Below are 24,204 nucleotides of genomic sequence, written 5' to 3' on the forward strand. Positions count from 1 at the left end.
TGAAGTTTAAAATACTCGATACAGGTACCAGTACCCCATACCTTACTGGGTATTCTATCAGGCTGGCTACAGAGAAAACGAGTTCTATGGGAGGGTAACTATTCCACACCACTCATAAACGGTATTTATTTATTCATTTGGTACGAATTTATATGTAGTATTTGGTATGAATTTATATGTAGTACGAGAGTATATTGATTTTCACACAGTAATATAGGCATTATAAGCATTGTTTCACTTACTAAACACATCAACATACCTGACCTTTTTTGGCGACTTTCCCTGATCATTATTTCTGACTGTTTCTTCCTCTGATGCTACATAAACTTTGTCCTCCACATTGTCATCGATTGAGGAATCACTCTGGCCATGAATTTCGTACCATGGAACAACATGTATTTACTGGCCAGGTCACTAGTAACAGGTGAATTGCCGAGATAATGGCGTGCGGGGGAGGAGGAGGTCATGCAAGGTAAGGCATTGTCCCTGCCTGGTGTCTTGTAGAGGAAGGTGTCCCGTGTATGCGTACCAATAATCACGCGCAAAAAATGAAAATTGTGCAAATTAGGGATCTTGCAATTGATGCACATTTTTATACATCAACAGGACTGACAGTGACAAGACGTTTGGACGTATATTTACGTCAGTGGGACGCAGCGTGTTAAACACTGAACTTGCCGCCTTTTCGAAGTAGTTTATGTGAGACTTCACTGTGTGAGCATTCATGACATAGTTTAATACAATATATAATGGATACATTGCATAAATCTATGCTATTGTGTAACTTAATAAACTGGTCGGTGTGAATCCGGTAAGCTAATATTAAAAACAGATGTTCCTACAGTGTAATTTTGTAATGAACATTAAAATAACATTATTTCCTCCTGGAAGAAATAGTTATTCATGTAATATGGATTCCATATTACAGTATTATAATACTTCAGTGTTTGTCTTTATATTGTGTTTCAGGTTTCACCCCCCAAACATAATCATGATAATATAATAATGTAACATGCTAAAAACTTATAAATAGAACCTAAATAAATTCTGAGGTGTGTGTCACCAAGTGTTAAAGGCAAAGATTACATGTTAGTCTCGGACATCCTTAGCCACAGATACTATCTATCTATCTATCTATTGCCAGACGCCTCAATCCCGTTTGGGGTGGCCACAAACAAATCGCCTCCAAGTCGCCCTGTCCCCAGCCATTTCACTCCCCTGCTCCCAACTCACACCCCCCTCTCTCATATACCTCTCCACCCCATCTCTCCATCTCATCCTCGGCCTCCCCCTCCCTCTTTCCCCCTCCACCTCACTCACATACACTCTCTTCGTCAGTCTTTCACCCTCCATCCTCTCCACATGGCCAAACCACCTCAGTGTGTTCCTCATAACGCTTCCTATCACATCCACATCAACACCACAACGCTCCTTTATATACACACACCCATATTACCATTATGACACACATTTCATACTATACTCACCCCACCCCCACCACATGTATTGTCCCACACCCACAAGCACACACACATACTGTATTTGGTATTCTGTGTACTGAATGAAATCCTGCTCTGAATTTTGTTGTTCCAAGTGAAAATAAGCATATAGATCTAATATTAATAGCATGTTCATTAACAGTCACCCTTTGCAGGATTAGGGCGTCGGGCTATAGATAGATTGATAGATAGATGTTCATTAACACTGCACACAGTCAGGCTGGCAATACTGAAACAAAGGGTCAAGACTGTGACTGGTGCATGAGAGCTGGAAAGCTCCCACAATATGCTTCATAAACGTATTTTGAGAGTTCCAAATAGGCTGTTTGTATTTTTCATAAGAAATGGATGTTCAGCAGTATGTTAACTTTAATTATTGACATAAGTGGAGGAACGGGAACTTCTGCAGTGAACTCACCACCGTAGCTATGAGAATTGGAGGTGTCAGCAGCCACCTTCCCTCTAACTAGTATCCGCCACTGAACACACGATTATCTTTAGCATTAACGAATATATCACTGTGGGTATTGCTACCCCAGGACTATTACTGTAACATAAACTATGCAAATAAGTATTGATTACTGGTTAACGTAATCTGTAATGTGAGGTGGTTATGTATTGCACTTGTATTATGACACAGTATTAAATTTTAGATAAACATACTAAATGCAACATCATTACTCATTAGCACAAACTGATAATGTGTGTGTGTGTGTGTACTGATAGCCAGCTGAGGAGTTTTAGAGGGGAAGAGAGAGAGAGAGAGAAAGAGAGAGAGAGGGGGGGGGGAGAGAGTCGAGGCGGTGCAGCAGGCTGCATGTTTTCAGTTAAAGAGGGAGGGGATATCCTAGTGTGTAATCGGGTCTATATAAAGATAGTAAAAATTAATAGGTTTAGTGGAGAAGTATCTAGAGAAGGGAAAGAAAGTGTATGCTGCTTTTATGGAACTGGAGAAAGCTTATGACAGAATAGATAGGCAAGGTATGTGGAAGGTATTAAGAATATATGGAGTGGAGGGGAAATTGTTGAGTACTGTGAAGTGTATGTACGAAGGAGCTAGGGCTACGGTGTGAGTGGATGGTGAGCTGAATGAGTTCTTTGATCTCAATGTGAGACTGAAACAGGGTTGTGTGATATCTCCATGGCTGTTTATTATATACATGGATGGGGTTGTAAAGGAGGTGCAAGGTAGGGCAGTGGATATGGGGGTGGCTGTAATGAATGAGGGTGAGATTTGGAAGATTCTGATGTTGTTGTTTGCTGATGATACAGTGTTGTTGAGTAAAGATGAATGGGAGTTCCAAGGTTTGGTGAATGAATTTGTGACAGTGTGTAGGAGGAGGAAGCTGAAAGTTAATGTAAACAAAAGTAAAGTTATGGTGTTTGAGAGGAATGAAGTCACAGAATGTAAAGTGAGGTTGGATGGTAAGGATAGGGAGAATGTGAGTGCATTCAAGTACTTGGGTAGTGTGATGAGTAAGGATGGAACTTTGGGGGATGAAGTGCGTGAAAGGGTACAGCAGGGAAGGAAGGTTGTTGGTTCACTGAAAGCAGTGATGAGAAATAGGGAGGTGAGTATGGAAGTTAAGAAGTCACTCCATGATAGTATTGTGATCCCTACCCTGACGTATGGAAGCGAGGCGTGGACCTTGAAAGAGGGGAACAAGTCAAGAGTGAGAGCAGTGGAAATGAGTTACTTGAAAGGAGCATGTGGAGTGACATGGAGGGACAGGTTGAGGAATAAAAAAGTGAAAGAACGTTGTGGGGTGGATGTGGATGTGGTTGGGAAGATTAGGAGAAATACACTGAGGTGGGGTGGACATGTTGAGAGAATGGAGAATGAAAGACTGACTAAGACGGTGTATGTAGATAAGGTGGAGGGAGGGAGAGGGAGGGGTAGACAGAGGATGAGGTGGAGGGATGGAGTTGAGAGGTAATTGAGGGAGGGGGAGGGGTGGGTTGGGGGGAGGGTATTCAAATGGTGGGTGACAGAGTGACTTGGAGGCGTTTTGTCTGTGGCCACCCTTTGCGGGATTAGGGCGTCGGGCTATAGATAGAGATAAATTATTATTTAGGATTAATGATATCATTGACACCTTAACCCTTTAACCGGGGGCATTGATTTGACTCGACTGCCCCCCTCCCCCCCGCGAGGGTTCCAGCCAAAATGGAAACAAACTTTAATCCTTTATAACTCTGCACAGAATAAAGCTAGAGCGAAAAATTAGGTACCATTAGAAAGTACTAACCTTCAGCTTTGCAATGATATATATATATATATATATATATATATATATATATATATATATATATATATATATATATATATATATATATATATATTTATTGAACAACCATGGGGACGTCTCACAACCCTGTCACATGGCCACACCTATCGTGAACCATTCACTTAGATGCCCATTTACCCTTACACATGCTTCACTACCATCATAAAAACTCTTGACGGCACCTAGCAGCTGACAATCTACGCCGTACATATTCAAAACTTTCAACAATCCTTCTCTGTCCACTTTGACATATGCTTTTTCCAGATCTATAAATGCCATCAACATCTTATGGTCCTTCTCCCAAGCTTTCTCTGCTATCTGTCTCACTGCAAATATTTGATCCACACATCCTCTGCCATTCCTAAAGCCACCCTGTTCATCACTCACTAGGACTTCTGATATCTCTCTTACTTTCTCTAGAATAATTCTTCCATGTACCTTCCCTACCACACTCAATAAATTTATACCACGATCATTCTTGCGCTCACTTCGCTTACCTTTATTTTTGTACAGGGGTACAATAACAGCCTTTTTCCACTCTGCAGGCACAGTTTCACTCATCCATGCCTTCTTACATATCTCCAGCAAGCACTTCATTCCACTCCCTCCACTACACTTAAGTATCTCTGCATACACCTTATCAACCCCAGCTGCTTTCCCATTTTTCAGTCGCTTCACGGCACTCTTCACCTGTGCGAGTGTCACGTCTCCTGGCACTGCATTCCTTCTCAGCACACTCCCCAAACCAATCATGTTTACAGCCGCTCTGCTCTCTCTTTTCCCATTGATCAGGCTTTCAAAATGTGGGCCTCTGCATCCAAAGGGGGTCATGCACCAAAAATAAAATTTTACAGGAGAGGCTTGTAAAGGTCAACAAAGTGTTTGCAACTGTAATTTCGTTAGTTTTTGACGTCCAGTGCTCATTTTGGTATCAAATTACAGCTTAACACCTGAAGTGTATGAATCTGATAGAGGATAATGAATTTTGTGTAAAGTAATGTATCTATTGCTTGTTACAGTTGCATAATGTTGCACCCATAATGAACTTTACAAGCATCTCCTGTTGCAAATTATTACAATAATATCAATATTAATACTGTTAACAATAGTCGATAGCATGGGCAGCATAAAAGCATCATAAAAATACCGGACAAAAATGATACTATTACTACTACTACTACTACTAATGCTACCACTACTAGGAATAATACAGCCCCACACAACATTCCTCCTCTTCCCCCACACACATTAACACTTTTTCTATCTCTTTACACAAAATTAATGCCCATAGTCACCCATTAATAGTGAAGAATGCAGTACAGTTCCAGTAGTGCCATGTAGTGCCATAGTTTTCCTCCGTTATCCATACTCCATCGTCCAATATCCAGGCCAGGGTCGTCAGCTGGGGTGGTCAGGGCAGGTGAGGTGTGACACTATAGTGCCATGTAGTGCCACAGTCCTCCTTCATTATCCATAATCCGTCGTCCATCCAGGCCACAATGGGGAACTTCCTTGTTACAGCCGATGTTATTACATCTGCGTAATCCTTAGTACTTGGCAGGTAGTTCGTCTTCCTGATCTTCTTTTCGATGTTGCTGAAGGCTCAATCACAGGGCATGTATGAGTGGCCGGACTTCAGGAACACAAACTCCACCTGCACAGACACCTACCCCGCCACCACCAACACCTCTGCCACACTCACTACACTGGACATGCTAGCCTTTGGACGTGGAGTTTGCCTCGAGCCGAGTGCGTGCAGGTTTGGACGTGGTAATGTTGAACGAAATACGACTTTCAACCCTATGTCCAGTGTCAGAAGGAGGTCATTTCCACATCCAACCGTTAGAGGAAGGGTTAAACTAGTGCTCTCTGGTGCTATCACAAAACTGGCCAGGCCGGCACTTGACCCCCTTTGGACGCGGAGGCCCACAAATACTCTTTCCATCTGGTCATTACGTCATCCCCATGGGCTAATAATCTATCACCTACACCCTTCACACCATCATATTCTTTTTCTGCTTTATCGTCTACATTTCCGCACCTCTTTCCAGAATAACTTCCTATTTTCAGAGTAGTTTGCATTCATTGTTCTTCCTAGATCCTCATTTACCTCCTTCTTTTTACTCTTCACTAGTCTCTTTATGTGCTTCTTGCTCTCATCATATTCAGTTCTTCAATTGAACCCCTGTCCTGTAACAACATTAACCACTTCTTCCTCTTTTCCTTCACCGCTCTTATAACCTCCTCATCCCACCATGCTGTACTTCTCTTCTTTGTTGTTACTCTTGCCACACCACACACTGCCTTAGCATTCCTAACTAAGGAATCCCTATATGCATTCCACAGGCTGTCCAGATCCATTTCATTCCATTTCACTAATTCTAACTCCTCATCTACTTTGATCCAGTAATCATCTGCCATTTCTTTGATCCTCAGCTTCTCAACTTTCAGTCTTTCTCCCTGACTGCTCCTCTCTCTCTCCTGATCCACCTCACTCCTCTTAGCTTGATATTGCATACCACACTCATATGATCTGACAGACCTTCACATCGTCCTCTCACGGCCCTCGTATCAGCAACCATTCCCATCAATGACCTTTCTACGAGCATGTAATCAATCAGGCTTCTTTCAACACGATCCCCTTTCCCTCTGTACCATGTATATTTATGTGCATCTCTGTGTTTGAAATACGAGGTGCAAATGCACAACCTCCTCTCCTGACACATATCCTTTAGTCTCTTCCCATTATGATTTTCTCCTGGTACTCCATAATAACCCATTATGTCATCCTTAGGACCATTCCCTACAATTCCATTCATATCCCCCATTACGATCACTTCATAGCTCCTGGGCATTTCTCCCACTACTGCACCCAGCTCATCTCAAAACCTGCGTTTCTCACTCCTGTCCTCACACCGGGCATACGTTACAATCACTGCCACTTTCACCGTCTCATACTTGAACATGACATACATACACCTCGAGCTGACACATTTGTAGTCTCTCATTCCACTCTGCCGCACCTCATTCATCAACAAAGCAACTCCTTCCTTTCATCTTCCTCTGCCATTCGTTCCCAATCTTACACATTTCACACCCATGCACTCCACCATTTCACATCCTTCCATATTCGTTTCACACAATGTCATCACGGCATATCTCGCACTGTTGAACACATTCACCACTTCCACCCTCTTGCTCACCTCATGCACACCTCTCACATTCCACATGGCCACGTGAGTCTGCCCATTTGGTTGGGGCCTTGGATAGGCTTTGCGCCCTCCGAGGCTTTCTGAAACCACTGCCGTGATTAAGTGATTTTGGATTGGGGAATCTGGGGAACACTTAACCCCACAAGAAACCCCGATTATATGGTTACCACCCAGCGTAGTAAATGGTTTCCTGGGTACAGGAAACCATTTGGCTTGTCACTCAGTGTAGAGATCATATGGCATAGCTACACTGAGTGAGTAGATGATGTGCACCCCAACTTACCATATATATAGTTTATAATATAAAAAAGGTATAGGTTTAAGAAAACACTCGGGTTACACTGTGGTAAAGACTACATATTATATAGATAGATAGATAAATAGATAGATGCATGCTAGTGAACATGCAGTACAATTGCAAATATGTGTTATGGTAATACAGTGCAGTATACATGCAAATTGGATTTGTTGTGATAGTAAACTAGAAATTACCTTGTGCCATTCCTCTAGTGCACTAAAGAATTGCCCTAGCAAGTTAATTCACCACAGAAGAATATAGAATATAAGAAAAAGTACAGGCTTAAGGAAATGATCTCAGGATAAGGTGCATGAACTCTCAGTACAAGTGCCAGAAATAAAGAAATTATTTTCAGGTTATAGTGGAAATGAACTTGCATTACAAGTGGAAGTATGTAATATAGTGTAATAATAGTGCAAATTGGTTTTCTTTGATACTTTTTATATATTTCTGCAGAATTGCAACCTTTCCTTTATTTCTATCTCTGCTGAATGCCCCCCTCTCTCCCTCAAAACTTCACCTTCTGCCCATTACTGAGACTCAGCTGTCTAAGGTGACTTAAAGGAAACCCTCCTCTGTATCCTCCTACTTTCTGTATACTCACTTCAAAGCGAAAAGTGGCTGTTGTGTATATGTACACATCAACATATCGTGCACCCAAGTTCCTGTACTTTAGTCTTCTGAATTCTCTAGTCTCTAGGTTCGTCTGTCCTACCATTCTCTGACTAAGTATATTTGTACTGTTTCTTATCCGCTACTTCTGCTGATGATGACAGATTCTTTGACAATTTTATTTCTAAGATGGAACATCCTGTCAGTTTCTTCTTTCCCTGAAGTCTCCAATCTAGGCGATTTCAGTGTTCACCACAACCTTTGGCTTTCCTCTCCTATCACTGATCCACTTACAAGGCAACATCATTTCCATCCTTAATGACCAAGAGCAACTTGGACAGCACCCGACCTACATTGCTAACAGTCTTGTAGAGAGTTCCAACGAACCTGACCAATTCCTTGCACCTAATCCTTCGGCTTATGCTGTTAATGTTTTCTCTCCATTGGGCTCCTCTGATTGCAGTCTTATCACCTTAACAGTCCTGTCACCTCAGTAAGGCCTGTGATTCATCCCAATAAGTGGCTACTTTGACATTTTGAAGTTGCTGATTGGGAGGACCTCAGACAGTACATATTTTTTTCCCTGGAATGGTTATTGCTTCCATGGCCGAGAATCATCTGAGTGTGCCTCATGCATTACATAGGTTATTCTCTCAGGTATGGAAACATACATTTCTCTCTTTTATCCTGTGACTAATGTAAAGAAAATCTTTAATTAAGCTTGTTAAAATGCCGTCCACATCAAGGAAAGGGCCTTCAAAAGAAACCGGAGCCAACCCATCCCTGAATCTCATCACTTATGTTTCTGGCTGGAATTATGTTAAGTCCGTTCATCACTCTGCTAAATATAATATCAGTCGTACTAACTCAGCTTCCTCCTGCTCCTTCCGATGCTTGCCAGATACCTTTGTAACAACTTTACTTCGTTATCCTTTCCTCCTTTTTTCCACTCCAACGACTCTGCAACTGCTTCTTCTATTGATAAAGCAGATTTCTTTGCTCTGAATTTCTCCTTCATTTCCACCTTAAACTATTCTGGTGCTGTTCCTCTATTACTTCCTCCCTCTTACTTCCTCATGGCTGACATTAAAATTTCTTCAGTTGATGTGTTTTCTGCCATCACTGGCGTTAATGCCGACAAGGCAGGTGGGCCTGATGGGATGCTGATGGGGTCCCTCCAGTTGTCCTCAAGTGCTGTTCTTCTGGACTTATATCCTGCCTAGGTAAACTCTGTCGCTTTTGTCTGTCAACTTGTACCTTTCCTTCTTGCTGGAATTTTCATGTTATGTAAGGTTGATCATTTTCAGCCCTCTGACTGTCGTCCTATCTTGTTAATGCAAGGCAGTAGAAACAAGAGGCCAGGAGCCTGTAAATTTCTCCCTCCAAGAAAAAATAAACAATTGATAAGAGAGCCCGATTCAAGACTGTTCCTTTTGAGGTCCCTGGACACACTGCAGTTGAAAGACTGGAGATCAATGGCAGTAGGAAGTACAGATAGTGGTGACCTGTTGCATATGAAAGACTGGGAGTAACGGTTAACTCTTGACTTAGAGAATTGGACAGAAAAGGGATGAGAATTTGTTGTTAGGTGGGTGCTATGCACCCGCCATAGTACAGGAGGGATGCAACCATACAGTTCAGACGAGCTGTGACCATTGAAGTAACGACTGAAAAGAGATAAAGATGCAACAGTACAGTGAAGATAAAGAGGTTGAAGGGAGCTAATAAGAGGAGGAGAGTTGATGAGACGAAAAGCTTTTGACTCCACCTTGTTGCAAAGAGCTGTATATGAGGAGCCTGACCACACATGAGAGTTGTACTCTACACTGGGGTGAATAAAATCCGTGCATGAAGTCAACATCTATGCAGGGGTAAATATGGGTCGGAGTCAGCTTAGCACACCTAATCTCTTGGAAGCAGATTTTACAAGAGAGGTAATATGTTATTTCCACGATAAATCCCGAGAGAATGAAGCCCCAAGTATGTTCTAAGATGATGCAGGATTAAGCTGGATATTGCTGAAAATTAGATAGTACTCCTGTGGGAGATTTTGTTGGGTTGATAGATGTAAGAACTGAGCTTTTAAACCATTAAAAACAACAAGATTACTTTTACCCCAATCAGAGATATGAGCCAAGTCAGACATCATGAGTGCCACAGCCTCATCCCTTGTTTGTTGAAGTACGTGCTGAGATGGACGCTGTGGGAAGTGAATGGAAAGGTGAAGGGTTGAGTCATCAGCATATGAGTGGATGGAGTTAGATGTACAGAATAGATGGTTATCGATGAACTAAAGAAAGAGAGCTGGTGATAGGACAGAACCCTGAGGAACACCGCTATTGATAGCTCTAGGAAAAGAACGGTGGCTGTCTACAGCAGCAGCCATAGGATGACCCGACAGGAAGCTATAGATAAAGGCACAGATAGAAGAAAAGAATCAGTAAGAGGGCAGTTTGGAAAGTAAAGATTTATGTCAGACTCGATCGAAAGCCTTTGAGATGTCACGTGCAACGACAAAGCTTTCGCCAAGGTCCTGAAAGGAGGATGACCACGAGTCTGAAAGGTAGATGAAAAGATCGCCAGTGTAGCATCCCTGGCGGAACCCATACTTACGATCGGAAAGAACGTTGTGACAGGAAAGATCCCTTAAAATTTTTTGGTTAAGAATAGACTCAAAAACTTTTGAAATACATGCTGTTAAAGAATTGCACTAACATCCTGTATTTGTAAGGTGTTTGAAACTATTCGGTAATAAAAAGAAATGATTAAAGCACCTCTCCCGTCACAGCCTTCTCTGATTGTCATTAGGGGCTCAGGCAGGGGTGCTCCACTGGCTATCTTTTCACCTTCCTTCAAGAATCCTGGTCATCCTCCTTTAGGAAATTCGGTGAAAGATTTGTCATTGCGCTTGTCATCTCAAAAGCTTTCTATCGAGCCTGGCATAAATTTCAAATTTACGGGCCTCTAACGGTTTCAGTCCTATAAGTGCCTCTATCTCTAGTCGTTCCATAGCTGCTGTTGTAGACTGCCACTGTTCTCCTCAAGCTATCAATAATGGTGTTCCTTAAGGCACTGGTCTGTCACTAACTCTCTGCCTTCTATTCATCAATGACCCACCAAGGTTTATATGTAACTCTAACCACTCATATACTGATGACTCTACCCCTCACCTTTCCATCTACTTCCCGCAGCGTCCATCTCAATAATTACTTCAACAACCGAAAGAGGAGTCTATGGCACACTTACTATCTGACTTGGCTCATACCTCTGATTCGGGTAAAAGTAATCTTGTTTTTAATGCATTGAAAACCCAATTCTTACATGTTTCGACTCATTAAAATCTACCATAGGAATATCCTCTAATTTTAAAAAATACCCAAATCATTCCTAGATCATCTTTGAACATACTTGGTGTTTCATTCTCTCGGGATTTATCTTGTAAAGATCATATTACTTCCCATTATAAAATCTGTTTCCAAGTGATTAGATGTGCTATGTTGACTCTGTACCGTCTTTACCCCTGCACAGTTGTTGACTTTAAACAGGGGTTTTATTTGCCCTTGTGCACAACACTAATGTGTAGGGAGGTGCCCAGCATACAACAAAAGTCAAAGACTTTTCATCTCATTAACTCCCCTCCTCTTACTGGCTGCCTTCAACCCCTATCTCTTTGCCGTGCTGTTGCATCTTTGTCTTTCTTCTTTCGTTAATTCAATGGTCACTGGTCCTCTGAATTCTCTGCTTGCATCCCTCAACCACTATGGCAGGCAGGTAGCACCAGTGTAGATGCAAACTGTTATCCCTTTTCTGCCCAACCCTCTAATGCAAGAGTTAACTGTTAATGCCAGTCTTTTATGTGTACAGCAGGTCAGCTCTGGAACTGTCGTCCTCTGTCTGTTTACCTTACTGCCTGTGACCTCCAGTCTTTTAAATGCTGTGTCCAAGGATCTTGAACAGATCCTCAATTCGGGAATCTATTATTGTGTATTTACTTTTACTTAGAGGAATCAGTTTGCAGGTTTGAAGCTTTTTCTTTTCTTGCATTAAAAAAAGGAATTGTTGCAATATAGTGCATCATACATGGAAACTTTGTTGTGATAGTAAACCAGTATTTTTTTGTGTGTGCAGCTCCTCTTGTGCAGTAAGAACTTAGCCGAATAAGTGCTTTCGAAAAAAGGAAAACTACACGTGTCAGAAATGGACATGACCACAGGGATAGCTTAAGTGAAATGCGACACAGAAAACGTACTCGCAGAGAAAGTAAAATAAACTGTAATGGCTAGTCATGTGTAATATATCTTGGCATTTCTCTTCTCTCTCCCATCCAACACATTGTAATGCACATTGTCACTCTGAATAAACCGGAAAAATTGGGCAAATAAACCGAGTTAGCCAAACGTATATGGGGTGATGATTCATTCATGTGGCAGTGCCCGGGAGCAGTGGAGAGGAGTGTCAGTGACTAGTCGGGCAAGGGGGTGCATGAGTGTATGCGAGCACGGAATCTCTCTTTGTCCCAGGCTGGGGCGAGGGCTGTGAGCTGTTACTACCAACTCGCCCCCGTACGAAAACATCCTTTCACGACTCCCCAAATTACCTCCATTCATCACCTCCAACCTCCACAATGCCTGCACCTACAGCCGACCTGGAGACATTTACAATGGAAAGATGAAGGACAGATGAATAATCTGGTCCTTAACTGAAAGTTCAGTATACATTATGCAGCCATGACTGTTTGAAAAAGCCAGCTTTCAAGGAAAAAATGCATACGTGAAGGGCTTGGTTTGTAAGACCCCGAAGATTTAGGGGTTAATATCGAAGTGAGCGTAATGCTTGGGAAACTACATTCTGAAGGTGTTCGAGATATGATAATGAACGGGAGCAGTACCGATGGTGACTGAAACCCTGTTTGGGGGGCTTGAGTAGATCTACACTGTTTGTAGACTGGTACTGTAGGACAGGTAGTGCTGACAATTTATTTAAGATTTTGTTTAGAAACTTTTTGTGAGGCACAGGAAGCTAAAAAGTGTTGTGTGAGCTGAGACCAATGATTAGAAAAGATTAGAATGTTTAAGTGTTGAAGAAGGGTGGGTGTACAGTAGTACACATGGTCAAAATTAGTTTAAGCTTCGCAAAGGATTTAATCAATTTTACTTTTAGACAAATAAAAAAAAAAGGTAAGCATACATCACTTTCAAAAACGTGGCATCCTAAAAAAAACTACAAATTAGAATTTTGGCATTAGAGGTACATTCTTCATTCCTGAATACCTTACCGTTTGTCAGATGCTGAGGATTCATCATTTACAACCAAGGTGTTCATCATGGAAAATGTCCAGTGGGAAACGAGTAGAGCCCCGACGTCCTCCCTGGGCAGGCGAGTGACCACCAGGAGCCTCGTCGACCACACCAGAAAGCGGCCATTCAGGGACCAATCGGCGAAGGCCGTGAGGAAGGCTGGGTCGTCACTCACCACCACCACCATCACACACCACGACACCTGCCGCAGCTGCTGACGTCACCATGATACAAGTGAGCTGTGTGACCTACCTACCTCAGCAGTAATGAGATTGACCAACCCACCTCAGCATTAATGTGAGAATAACCTACCCACCTTAGCAGTGCAGTGAGTGACCTACCCTCCCCTGCACTAATGTGAAAGTGACCTAAATGCCTCACCAGTAATGTAAGAATAACCTACTAGCCTCATCAGTAATGGGAGTTTGAACTACCCTCCTAAGCAGTACTGGTAGTGTGAGAGTGGCGAACCCACCTCAGTAGTAATGACAGAATACCTGACTGCCTCAAGAGTTATGTGAGAGTGATCCACTCGCCACAACAGAAGTGTTGGAGTGACCTTCCCAACTGAGCAAATGAATGTAAGAGTGACCTACCCGACGAGCCTGGCTGATCGCGGGGGAGAGCTGTGCCTGCGTCACGTTAGTGACCTGGCCATCCACACCCACCTCGAACACAGCCACACCCCGTGCTGCTCCAACATCACCAATACTCTAATAAAAACAGTGTATAATTATGCAGAGTAAATTAGTTTTCATAGGGTTAAGATGCCAGCGAGGACAGTGTATTATTACTTTAAATTTTCTTATTAATAATCTATCTGTCTATAGCCAGACGCCTCAGTCCCACAAGGGAAGGCAACAAACAAATCGGTTCCATGTCGCTCTGTTCCCGGCCATTTTGCTGACTTCCCCCAGCTCTAACCTCCTCTATCATATACCTCTCCATTCCATCCCTCCATCTCATTCTTGGTCTCCCTTTCCCTCTTCCTCCTCTTCACCTCACTCACATACAGTCTCCTCGTCAGGCTCTCGTTCTCCATCCTTTCCACGTGGCCAAAGAACCTCAGCATATTTCTCCTAATGCTTTTTATCCTATCCACATCCACACCACAACGCTCCTTCACTTCCTCATTTGTCAGTCTGTCTTTCCATATAACTCCACATGCTTCTCTGAGATAACACCTTTCCGCTGCTCTCACTCTTGACTTGTGCCCTTCCAACAAGGTTCAAGCTTCACTTCCATGTGTTAGAGTTTGTATCACAATCCTATGAAGCAGAGGCTTTTTTATCTCCATGTTCACTTCCCTCTTCCATATCAGTGCTCTCTAAGAATCAGAGCCATTCATTCCCTGTTGTACCTTTGCATGGGCTTCATCCTCTAAATTTCCATCCTTACTCATCACACTACCCAAGTACTTAAATAAACTCATATTTTCCATTTCCTCATCATCCAGCCTCACTGTGCATTCAGTGACTTCTTTTCTCTCACAGACCACAGCTTTACTCTTCCCTACATTCACCTTTAGGTTCCGTTTCATACACATTCTCCCAAACTCAGTCACCAAGCCTTGTAATCCCCCTTTATCAGCATTTAACAATACAGTATTATCTCCAGACAATAGAACAGGAAGTTTCCAAACGCTGCCCTCTCTCATTAGGCTCTCTCTAACATCCACTGCCCTACTTTGTATCTCTCTTATAACTCCATCCATATACAGATTGAACTACCATTGATACATGATAAATTTTTGTTTCAATCCATCGTTCAGTCACAAGAATATACTCAGTTCACCATTCACACCGCGTACAGCCTTAGCGCCCTCATTCATACTCTTCACGGCATTCAACAGCTTTCCACTTACAGTACTCCAAATATTCTTAGTATTTTCCACATTCCTAGTCCATCCTCAAGGCATATGCTTTCTCCAGTTCGATGGAGGTCATATACAACTTCTTTCCTTTAATAGAAACTTTTCCACTGAAGATCTTAGGACGAATGTCTGATCTACGCAATCTCATCTATTCCTAAAACCTCCCTGTTCTTCTCTAATTTATTCCTTTGTTATTTCCCTATCTCTGTCAATAAGAATCCTACCATATAATTTTCCTGTTTCACCTAGAAGAAAAATGCCAGTATAATTACCACACACTTCTTATTCCAATTTTCCTTTACACAGGGGAATAATTTTTCCTAACTTCCAATCCTCCGGGACTCTGCCTTCCTACCGCGCCAATCTGCACATCTTCCATATCCACATCACTAATATCTCTCCCCCATGCTTCAGCATTTCACCACACACTTCATCAGTTCCTGGGGTTTCCCCATTTTGACTTTCTTCATTGCTTCCACCACTTCCAACCTACTGATCATTTCGTCCCTTACATTCCTCCTCGTCACAGCTACTCCCCAGCCACTTATACTCACACCAGTTTAATTCCCTGTGTTAACAATTCCTTAAAGTATTCTCTCAATCTGTTCACTTCTCCCTTCACCACTAGCAATCAGTCATTTTTATCTTCCACTCCCCTACTTTCTTCTTTATCACTGTCTCTCTTTACCTCCTTCCAAATTATCAAGGTATTTTTTACAGTACAGTAATGTCTTTGATGAATATATTATTTTCTGTGTATTATTGAGTACTGAGCACTAAAGGAAACCTTCAGTGATAAAACTAGCTTCTAGCTGTGAAACCACCACATTGGTAATGAATTGAGATATCAAAGTATGAATGTCATCCAGTACTGGAGCCTAATTTAAAATCCATCTTTCCCATTACCTTTATTAAGGTGCTGTTTGTTACTAAGTTGTCCGTGAACAGCATTGGAAAACAACTGCCTTGTAGCCAAGTTTCCAACACTGATCCAACCATCTGTACCGATTCCCACACACGATCTCTAGAATCTGTAATGAAATAATGTCTCTCTCTCTCTCTCTCTCTCTCTCTCTCTCTGTATATATATATATATATATATATATATATATATATATATATATATATATATATATTGTTACGGAACAGAGAAAGATAATGAACACTTCAAGTGAGAATACTAAAATCACTACTGTCCCGCAAATTTCCAGGTTCAAAACAAAAGAGTTAGGTAAAATTACAAGTTAAAGTTTAATGCTCAAACTAACAGCTAAACATTCAGGACTCATAAGGATAATGTAATGGCAAAAAACAGGTTAAATATATGGTTAACTGCAATAGCCTCTATTAACACGAAATTAGCAAGAGTCAATTTATCTAAGTCAGCCCTGATAAAATGAGAAAACCGGATAATGCTCAGTTAATGCAAGATATATTATCACAGATACAAAATATTATTACTACTGGCTGACAGTAAAACTTTACATTAATCACAAAAACCTCACGAGGCCCACGAACCAACACCTTATGCTATACAGTACAAGAAAAAAATGTAATAACACTTATACTCAAATTACACAGCAGCTAGATGGTTGGAGACTTCCTGAGCACTCACAAAAATAAAAACAACTGTACAGGGGAGGACAGAGATGTGAACAATATGAGGAGTAGATATAAGTGGCAATTAATGCAGAGACTGAGCTCATTATATAGGGGCCGGCAGAGCTTGATACAACTTGTAAGAAGGACGCGCAAATGAAGCCATAGGGGACAAAGAGTTGACATTCCTGCTCTGAACAACAGAAAGAACGACTTACTCTACTATAAGGGAGGAGAAGGGGGGAGTGAGGTAGAACACGGAAGCTTGGTCACTATGGAAGCCGCGAGGCGAATCGTGATCAAACATGCAGTATACTGTACGTTAGAATTATACAAAGGATGATGAAATCATAGGCTATGTAACACCTCCCTACAAAAAAAAAAAAAAGAAATTTACAAAGGAAATTTCTTATTACTCTAAAACAATCTGTTTAAAGTCTAGATAAGCAATCTGCAATAACATTTTCTTTTCCTTGACATGTTGTATGTCTAATGAATACTCCTGAAGAAGTAGACTCCATCTTGTCAATCTCTGATTTTTATTTTTAAACTTACTAAGGAATTTCAGTGGGTTATGATCGGTATAAATGACTATGGGATCAAAACCAGAACACAAATAAAATGAAAAATGCTGTAAACCCAAAATCAAGGCCAAAAGCTCTTTCTCAATAGTTGAGTAGTTCTTTTGAGGTGGAGTGAACTTCTTACTGTAATAAGATACAGGGTGTTCAATACCCTGATCATCCTCTTGCAGCAAAACAGCCCCAGCTCCTGTATCACTTGCGTCAACAGCCATCTTAAAGGGCTTAGCAAAATTTGGAGTAGCGAGCACTGGCTGACTTAATAGGATAGCTTTAAGTTTGCTGAAAGAGGATTCACAGTTATCGGTCCAGACAAATTTAACTCCCTTTTTCAGTAGGTCTGTAAGTGGTGATACAAGAATTGAAAAGTTAAGAACAAATCTCCTGTAATAACCTACCATTCCCAAAAATCTTTGTAGCTCTTTCCTACTTTTAGGTCTGGGAAGATCACTTATAACTTGAACCTTAGCTCCTGGTGGTGCAACATGTCCATCACCAATTACGTACCCAAGGTACTGAACTTTAGCTTGACCAAACTCACACTTTGATAAATTAGCTACAAGATTAGCCTGAACCAAACGCTCAAGAAATTTACTGACATGGCATAGGTGATCTTTCCAGTTGTCACTGAAGATTAATACATCATCAATATAAACAATACACCCTGCCAAACCCTCTGTTACAACATTCATGAGCTTCTGAAATGTGGCTGGTGCATTCTTCATACCATATGGCATTACAGAACATGCAAAAGTCTTTCCTAGTGTTACAAAACATGAGATCTCCCTAGCACGTTCAGTCATAGGTACTTGCCAGTATCCCTTTAACAAATCAAACTTACTTATGTACCTAGCCTTTCCGATCTTGTCTATGCAATCTTCCACGCGAGGGAGAGGGTAAGTGTCTGTTGTGGTTATCTGATTAACACGTCTGTAGTCGATGCAAAGCCGCTGTGACCCACCTGGCTTAGGGACTAGAGTGACAGGAGAACTCCACTCGCTCTGACAGGGCTCAATCATCTTGTGGTCCAACAGGTAGGCAAGCTCCTTCTGGATGAGAGGAACTTTCACTAGGTTCACACGGTAAGGAGGCAGTTTAATTGGCTTTGCGTCTCCAACATCGACATAATGCATCAACACAGTGGTTCTTCCTGGAGTGGCACGGAACACTTGCGGGTACTCCTGCAGTAATGCCGAAAACTCCTGCCTTTCCTCGGGAGCTAGATGAGAAAGCTTAGTCTGGAGATCATTCATGATATCAGGATTCTTCCCCAAACTATCACTCAGGCTCATGCTGCAGGGGAGAGCTTCACTTGCAGACTCGGGTGGAACAGCTACAGTGCAGACTGGGTTATTTTCGTCCCGCCTGTGATATAACTTTAGCATGTTGATGTGACAAAGTTGCTTGTTCTCTCTACAAACTGGTGTGGCGATGACATAGTTGACATCACTGAGTTTCTTCTCCACGAAATAAGGACCACTAAGCTTGGCTTGAAGAGGTTGCCCATGCACCGGTAGCAGAATCAAAAGCTGATCTCCTGGCTGAAAGTGGCGTAACCTGGACTTCTTATCATACCAAGTCTTCATCTTCTCCTGAGCAGCTCCTAAATTCTCTCTCGCCAGCTGTAAAGCAGTGGACAGCCGTTCTTTGAACTTCATCACATACTTCAGCAGGTTGACGTCATCTTCCTCCGACAGCCAGCATTCCTTGAGGAGCTTAAGGGGTCCTCTTACTTCATGGCCCAAACAGTAGTTCAAAGCGTGAGAAGCCCAGTGATTCATTTGGAGATTCTCTTGCGGCAAATACAACAAATGGAAGACCTTTATCCCAGTCTTTCTGATGTTCCAAACAGTATTTCTTGAGCATCGATTTGAGTGTTTGATGATATCTCTCCAACGCTCCTTGGGTCTGGGGATGGTAAGCTGAAGACGTGATCTGGGTGATGCCCAACTCTTTCAGAGACTGCTTGAAAACATTTGACATGAAATTACTTCCCCGGTCTGACTGTACCTCCTTGGGCAGACCAAACTTTGTGAAGAACCCTAGCATTTCCTTAACCACGTTCTTTGCTGAGATATTTCTAAGGGGAATGGCTTCAGGATAACGAGTAGCCATATCAATCAGGGTCAACACATAAGAAAAACCTGAAGAAGTCTTAGGAAGAGGACCCACAATATCCACCAACACACGGGTGAAAGGTGCCTCAAAAGGAGGAATGGGAACTAGAGGTGCAACCTTTTCGGTCTGATTACACTTCCCGACAACTTGACAGGTGTGACAAGACTTACAATACCAGGAAACATCTCTGAAGATACCTGGACAGTAGAAGTGTTTTAAAATGCATGCCACAGTCTTCCTCACTCCAAGGTGTCCTGCCAAACTGGAATCATGAGCCACTCGAATGATATCCTGCCTACAAACACGAGGGATGACAACTTGATGTACAACCTCCCATTCACAGTCGGCTGATGCTGTTGGGGGTCTCCACTTTCTCATAAGTACTCCTGACTTTATATAATAAGAAGTAGAAGCACCGGCTGACTCTTCCTCACTGCAAGCAGAGTTAGCTAGACCTTTCAACTCAGAGTCAGCAACCTGCAACTCAACCAACTCTTGACGAGATAAATTATCAACACTACGGGGTACTGCCTCATCTGGTGAGTGGTCCAGATTAGCTAGAAAAATGTCAGCTAGGATAACATCATCATCATCATTATCCTCTAAGTCACCAGTAACTTTAGACTTAGCCCTAGTGACAGCACATGCAGAGAACACGTCAGGGATATCACAATCCTGGGTCGCAGTCACTGGTTTACTAGACAACTGAGGAGCTGGACACACTTGACTTCCACCAATATAATTTCCAAGTAAGAAAGTTACACTTGACATTGGGAGTGTCTCAACCAACCCAACCATAACGGAACCAATAAGAAAACCAGACTCTAAATTCACTCTGCACAGAGGGACAGAGAAGTAATTATTCACTACACCTTGTAAGATTACAGTTTCATCAGAGGAATTAACATTAGATCCTAGAACACTGGTCAGCATAAGGGATTGGCAAGCACCTGTATCACGATATATTTTAACTGATTTCCTGTCATTACTGTCCAGAGGACTGACAAAACCCATCAGACAGGAAATTAGCACATGAACTCTTGAGAGTGTCACCCACGTTACTGCTCAAAAGAGGAGCTTCATCATGAGAATTTAAAGCAGGTTCAGTTAATTCGGTTAAAGAATTCTGGGAACTCTCAAGGGTGGACACTAGACCAACTGACTGAATATTTAAAGACTCCTTTTTGTTCACATCACGCTGTCTCCTGAAACATTTCTCCGTAGTATGACCAAGCTTACTACAATAAGTACATTTACTTTTCTGAAATCTAGAGGTGGAGCTGGTATTTACTTTCTGAGAAACATCATCTTTATTCTCTTTCCTGTTACCTGTACTCTGAGTAGAGGCAACGTACTTACTCTCAGCTTTCCTTTTTTCTTTAGAATATCTCTTGTGAGTGAGAACATATTCATCAGCTAAAACTGCAGCATCAGAAATTCTCTATTCTTCTCTCATCAAGATATAGGCTTACATCTTTATTAATACACCTTTTGAAGTCCTCCAGCAAAATCATCTGCTTAAATTTATCTAAATCAGAATTTACATTCTTAGAATTTAACCCCTGCTCTAACAGATCTTCTTTGTTTTTTGCATACTCAACATGGGATTGCTTATCTTGCTTATAAGTTGTCCTAAATTTTACTCTATAGGCTTCAGGAACAAGCTCATAGGCCTTAAGAATCGAGCTCTTAACTACATCATAATTATCAGATTGATCCTGAGGCAAAGATGCATAAGTTACTTGAGCTTTACCGGTGAGAACAGTTTGAAGGAGTACTGGCCAATACTTTTTGGGCCAATTAAAACCTGTAGCTACCCTCTCAAACAACTGAAATTACTTTGTTAAATCAGATTCATTAAAAGGAGGGACAAGTTTAACATTTTTAGCCACATCGAAATCATCAGAGCTAGATGATCCAGTTCCACCTTGTTTCATGCGATACTCATGGTCTGCCTGAATCCTAGCAAGTTCAATTTGTGCCTGAGCCTGTGCCTCCTGAATACGAGCCTGAGACTCAGCCTCCTTAGAACGTGCCTGAAACTCAGCCTCCTTAGCACGAGCCTCCTGCAGGGCTAGCTGTAACTTGGCTATTTCAATCTGCGTTTGCTCATCTGGAGGAGTTACATTAAACAAGCTTTCATTAATCATGTCAACAATTTGATCTTTAGAATAATGAGAGCAAACAGCAATTCCCAATTGTTGAGCAACAAGCTGAAGTTCATTCTTTGTTCTGTTTTCTATATCACACACTGTTTGCACATTTGACAAAAAATCTTTGGCTTCATCAAGAGTAGTAATAGTAGACATCATGAATAGATCACAGTCACAAAATATCAAGCAATATCCTTATGATAATATCCTGAATATCCTGATAAGAGGTCGCCAAATTTATGTTACGGAACAGAGAGAGATAATGAACACTTCAAGTGAGAATACTAAAATCACTACTGTCCCACAAATTTCCAGGTTCAAAACAAAAGAGTTAGGTAAAATTACAAGTTAAAGTTTAATGCTCAAACTAACAACTAAACATTCAGGACTCATAAGGATAATGTAATGGCAAAAAACAGGTTAAATATATGGTTAACTGCAATAGCCTCTATTAACACGAAATTAGCAAGAGTAAATTTATCTAAATCAGCCCTGATAAAATAAGAAAACCGGATAATGCTCAGTTAATGCAAGATATATTATTACAGATACAAAATATTATTACTACTGGCTGACAGTAAAAACTTTACATTAATCTCAAAAACCTCACCAGGCCCACGAACCAAAACCTTATGCTATACAGTACAAGAAAAAAAAGGTAATAACACTTATACTCAAATTACACAGCAGCTAGATGGTTGGAGACTTCCTGAGCACTCACAAAAATAATAACAACTGTACAGGGGAGGACAGAGATGTGAACAAAATGAGGAGTAGATCTAAGTGGCAATTAATGCAGAGACTGAGCTTATTATATAGGGGCCGGCAGAGCTTGATACAACTTGTAAGAAGGACGTGCAAATGAAGCCATAGGGGACAAAGAGTTGACACTCCTGCTCTGAACAACAGAAAGAACGACTTACTCTACTATAAGGGAGGAGAAGGGGGGAGTGAGGTAGAACACGGAAGCTTGGTCACTATGGAAGCCGCGAGGCGAATCGTGATCAAACATGCAGCATACTGTACGTTAGAATTATACAAAGGATGATGAAATCATAGGCTATGTAACAATATATATATATATATATATATATATATATATATATATATATATATATATATATATATATATATATATATATATATATATATATATATATATATATATATATATATATATATATATATAAAACACACACACACACACACACAAATATATATAGATAGATTGATAGATAAATACATAGATATATATATATAGATAGATAGATAAACACCTATGTGATCAGGAACATCTTTATAAATTGGTGACGTTTCGACAACTCATTTGTCATTTTCAAACGTAGGGAAAATATAATAAAAAACAAAGTAAACACCATGTCTATGATAAAAATATAAACACAACATCATTATGAAACTGAGGTTTGAAAAAGGCAAGTGAGTTGTCAAACCGATTCCACTCCTGATCACGCTGGATTTTATCTTCATATTAGGACAACGTTTCCACCTTTGTGAATATATATATATATATATATATATATATATATATATATATATATATATATATATATATATATATATATATGACATAAAGTCAGTAATTTGAAGAGAATACAGTTTTCAATGAATGGAGCAGTGTCAAATTATAATTTAATCGATACTGTAGTATTTTTCTGTACTTGCTTTTCAGTTTAAAAAAAAAATAAATAAACTGTTCTCATGAGTCCTGATTTGCTTTAGTAATATTGATAACAACGTTACATCCGTGAGACTCAGTAGTGAACACTCTTCTATGGCTCTTCACGAGGCTTTGGCATACAAGGCATCTTTCGACAAATCATATTCTTGTTTGCTTGGAGATATCTCAGTCAAATTTCTCACCTACATTGTTTGTCTTATTACTTTGAGAATATTTTGTCTACATACCTTAATATACTCTTGTGTGATGCACTACTATACTAGTTTTATAGATGTATAAAAGGCATTCCAGAGAATATGATGTCAGGTGGAAATTAAGCAACGAAAGATTAGGTTCTTTGGTGCTTTATTTGTTAAACAGAATATGTTCGCAAGTTTATATCTATATCTATCTATCTATCTACATACATAAACGGCCATACCACGTTGAGTACACCGCTCCCCATCCGATCAGCGAAGTTAAGCAACTTTGGGTCTGGGTAGTACGTGGATGGGTGACCGCCTGGGAACACCAGATGCTGTTGGCATAACGTTCTCCCTACGTGTCAAGTGGGGTTGGTGGAGGATTAGTGCCACTCCCAGTAAAACAATTAACTCTAAGCCTTGACCACCCCGTTTGGGATACATGGCGTCTGGCAATGATGATGATATATATATATATATATATATATATATAATGTTTATAAAGGTGGTCCTTATACAGTAGGGCCAAAATTCGATTTCGAAAGTTCAAATGCCATACCCATTCAAAACATTCTAAATAGGTTAAAAATACTGTATATGAAATATTTATGGCTACAAATAATTTTTAGAGGTTGCTCATTGCCCTTGAATATCACTGTATAAGAGTCAAACCGTGTATATTCAGAGGATTTTGTATCTGAAAATTTCTGACATTTATGAATTATTTGGATATGATATCGGCTCATAGGTCAAAACGGTTAATTTTGGAAAAAGGTAGATATACTTATTACCT

At 40.9% G+C, this 24,204-nt stretch overlaps 1 pseudogene; it reads left to right on the top strand.

Moving 5' to 3' along the window:
* Nucleotides 1-23,636: 23,636 nt before the first annotated feature.
* Nucleotides 23,637-23,755, top strand: LOC145395994 (5S ribosomal RNA; annotated as a pseudogene).
* The last annotated feature ends 449 nt before the right edge of the window (nucleotides 23,756-24,204 follow it).

This window comes from Coenobita brevimanus, chromosome 33 (assembly GCF_032717465.1).
Source record: "Coenobita brevimanus isolate Jiangsu-jjx chromosome 33, ASM3271746v2, whole genome shotgun sequence".
Taxonomy (NCBI): Eukaryota; Metazoa; Arthropoda; class Malacostraca; order Decapoda; family Coenobitidae; genus Coenobita; species Coenobita brevimanus.